This window comes from Arachis ipaensis, chromosome B05, assembly GCF_000816755.2.
Source record: "Arachis ipaensis cultivar K30076 chromosome B05, Araip1.1, whole genome shotgun sequence".
NCBI classification, from domain to species: domain Eukaryota; kingdom Viridiplantae; phylum Streptophyta; class Magnoliopsida; order Fabales; family Fabaceae; genus Arachis; species Arachis ipaensis.
This window is the reverse complement of record NC_029789.2, coordinates 147,431,717-147,436,022: the sequence shown is the minus strand read 5'-3', so window position 1 is coordinate 147,436,022 and position 4,306 is coordinate 147,431,717.

The window sequence follows — 4,306 nt, the reverse complement described above, 5'->3', positions numbered from 1 at the left end:
TACCCAAAAGCAAATTTCCAAAACCATGCAACTGCATCACCATTTGAAAAGACTTGAAAAGACATGACCTCATTCAAGAAAGATTTTATTTGATTTTAAAAATTAATTTTAAAATTTTGAAAAACAACAATATTAACCTGAAACACTTTTTGGGCCAAAATTAAATCCTCTTGAAAACCTTTTGGGCCACAAAACATTTATTGAAGACCTTTCATGAAATACACAAGTCATCAAAAACTAACACACAAGATTGTAACATTCATATTTGGGCCTTGAGGTGATAAGAAATTAAAGAAACACATTTGGACCACTCTTGATCTGAATATTGAGGTTGGCCCAAATTGAGATTCATTTGAAACAAGCCCAGAACACGTTGACTTGATGGAAACGTTCATTACCTGCCCAGAATTGTCTCATGCCTGTTTATGAGACAAAAAGCTCCAGCAAATACATCAGCATTTTTCAAACAAGGAATCATAACTCTAACAGCTTCTACATAGGCACTTCACTTATCTCATGGAAGAGCGAAAAACAAACAACTGTGGCTAGATCCTCATCTGAAGCGGAGTATAGAGCGCTAGCACTTGCGACGTGTGAAGCTCGTTGGATCTCATTCATTCTGGCTGACCTGCATGTTCCAGTCACCAAATCCATCCCAATCTACTGTGATAGTCAATCTGCAAGGTATATAGCCGCCAATCCAGTATTTCATAAGCGTACCAAACATATTGAGGTAGATTGTCATGTGGTAAGGGAGAAAATAATTTCTGGGCTCATCAATCTTTTGCCTATCGCCAGCAAAGACCAAAATGCGGACATCCTCACAAAGGCACTTGCTCCAGGACCCTTCAAATTAGGTTATGCTAAGTTGGGATTGCTCAACATTTTCGATCCCAACTTAAGGGGGAATGTATGATTTTTGTATGAACATAGTTTTTTCATTGTATGAGTCTCTGTATGTTTACATTTTTTTTTCTTTGAAAAGGTTTATGTAAATCCCAAGTGCATGTCTATATAACTCTCACTGTAAGTTGCCAACTTTTTAAACTTGACAACTTAAGGGGAAATGTCACTTGGGTAATATAGCTAATACATATACAAAGAGTGAGTACAGATAATTAGTTACAAGTTTAGAGTATATAATCAATTGTTAGTCAAAAAGTCATCAGATTTGTAGAGTGAGAACTAGGATTGTTAGTTTCCTCAACTTCACCCTCTCTTTTTTTGGTTTGTGGGATTTTCACATTCAGATCTTCAATTCAAGTTACCTTTCTTTTTCAATGTCTTCCAACTATGAATTTAACATTGGATGAAGCAATTTTTAGAATTAAAACAATAATTCGAAAAAAAAAATCAAATCTCAGTATATAATTAATCTGTCTTGAATATATCTAATTTTGGCTAAAGTAATATTTGAGATTTACTTCGAATACTAAAATTATTTTAAAATTTTAGTTACATCAATTTTGTCTCTAAAATTAGTCAACATACACCATGTTAATTAGTCTTTCGCCAGTGAATTACTAACATGTGTGATATATTAGCATACGTCAAATTGGATGTTATAATGGCTAGATAATGTGGCAAATGAACTTTTATATAAAAAATGGCCTCTGATATTTTTTATAAATTATAATCTTAAATTACTAATCTAACACAACTCGGGAATTAACATGGCATGTTGACTAATTTCAGAGATAAAATTGATGCATTTGAGATTAAGATAATTTTGATACATGAATCTAATTTTAAGAATTATTTTAAAATTTAATGTTCTATAACTACTTTGGTTGGTTGAGTAGTGATCAATTCATTTGTCTATTTAATTAAGTGTCGAAAAATTTAAATTTTGCCTTGTGTTTGTAATGACTTATTGGCCAACAACCAACTTAAAATTCAGATTTGTAACGAATTAATTCTTAACCTATTGGATTCAGCGACGCAAAAGAAAAAAAAAATGACTTTAGTGTTCTAACTTCTAAGTAATATACCCCCGTTTAACATGCGCTAAATCTGCTCCTTGTTGTGAAGAAGAACTCTTTGGATGCGATTTCACCCAAAGTCAAAATACAGGGGAAAGATTTGAATCAAGGTGTGACCAACTTTGGCGTATTAACCTAACTCAATCAAGAAGTTCGAATACAAACAAGGTTAAATCCAGAAATTCCTTATATTATTGTCACCCGCCCTCAATACTATACACTACACCAGAGGACAACGATGAACTAATTCAACATTAATTTTATCATAGTTTTAGCAGTAGTAAATTAGTTAGAAACTTAGAATTAGGTATATTCGGTTACCTCAATTCATTAATTAATGTTGTTGGTTCGTTAGTCTTAAATTCTATAATTGAAATGTAATATGGAATGATATATATATTATTAGAAAATAATAGAAATAGATAAAAAAAATTAAACATACAGTTTTTCAAGGTATCTCTTGATTATTTGACAAATGAAGAACTAATAATTCATACAGATTTAAATTTTATTTAAAAATTTATTATCGGCCAATAAATTACTATATATACAAAATATAATTCAAACTTTTGATACTTATTTAAATAGACAAATAAATTAACCATTCAACTAACCTAAAATTAACATAATTCTAACATAATTGTTATTTATATTCCACTTGATAGAAATCTATCCATACATTTAGTACTTATTAGTCATCTCTTAAATAAAATTGTCTCTAAATAAAGATAATACTTTAATATAAAAACTAGTATTCATACTCATACAAAAATATCAAATTATTTATAATTATATAACTTATCATTTTACATGCATAAAGATATTTTTATATGAATAGTCATCTTAAATAATTTATAGATGGATGTACTTAAGTCAGACTTTTATCAATCACCCAAAAATATGATGTCTATGAATTAAAAGAATTAATTATTTGCCAACATATTTGTGGCAGAATTGCTGCATCCAATAGCTACTAATTTGTTTTAGACCCTTCGTTTTGAAATATAGCTTTGAAGATAAGCTGTTGTCAAACAAAAAGCAAGTATATATGAGTGGTGCATTTTATCCATAAAGGACACCAAAAAGAGCCTACATATATATAAAGGAGAATCATCATCCTTCTTTTTGAAATCAAATCTTTCCATATAATTTTTTGCCTATTAATTAATTAAAATATGTATGTAGATTAACCACCACACTTATTATTTGTTAATATTGGGAACATGTGGTTTGCTGGGTTAACTTTTGAGTGGTGGGACACTGAACCACACAAAGCCAATCTCATATATGCATGATGAGGGGTCACCTTTGTCAAATATCAACTAGTACTTCCACCTCCTAATGGAACCCACTGATATATAAGGCTGCGTTTGTTTAGAGAGACAGGACACTGAAACAGAAATATAGAAACACAAAATTGTGTTTGGCAGAGAAGACATGAACAGAGACAATGTGTCTAGAGATATTGAATTAGTATATTTTGTGTCCATCCTAACAGGAAAGACACGGAGACACTAACAAGAGACACAACTTATTTTTTATTTTTTCTTTCGTTATTCTTGTTAATTTTTTATAATTATATTTTTATTATTATATTTTTCATCTCAAATTTTTTGAATGATAAAAAATAAGAATAAATTAAATTTTCATAATTTGTTCTAGTTTATCACTAAACATAATACAATAACACAAAATTTTGTGTCTCTGTCTATCAGTGTCTTATCCTATCCTGTTCTCTCAGTATCTTGTCCTATCCTGTTTTCGGAAACAAACGCAGCCTAATATACAGTACTTTTATTTTATTTTTTCATTATTAAAATACTCATCTCATAAGTTAATATTTTTATATAATAGTTAGTTAAAAAACATTATTAAAAACTAATTTAATTTAAAGCTATTTTGTTTTTCTTTTTTCAACAAAACGTTGAAAATTACCCTTTAAAAAAAAAAAGACTATATTAGTTCCAAAAATTTATACAAATATATGAAAAGTGACTCTATCTAAAATAATTGAAACAAGTCCACCATAAAACAATGAATTACTTAATTCTCTTGAGTAAATAAAATTATTCTAAAATAAAATTACACTTTAACTTTAATGTAAATATAGTTACTATAGTGTTTGAGCCTATACAAAAACCTTTTATGATTATTTCAATTATTTCAACCAGGTAAACTAATTAATTAATGGGTATTTAATCTCAATTGTTACTATTATCCTTTTTATTTTAAAATTGATATGTTATGTATATATCAAAATCAGTTATCAGTATAAAATATATATTAGAATATAAATATATATTATTAAAAATAAATTAAATCAT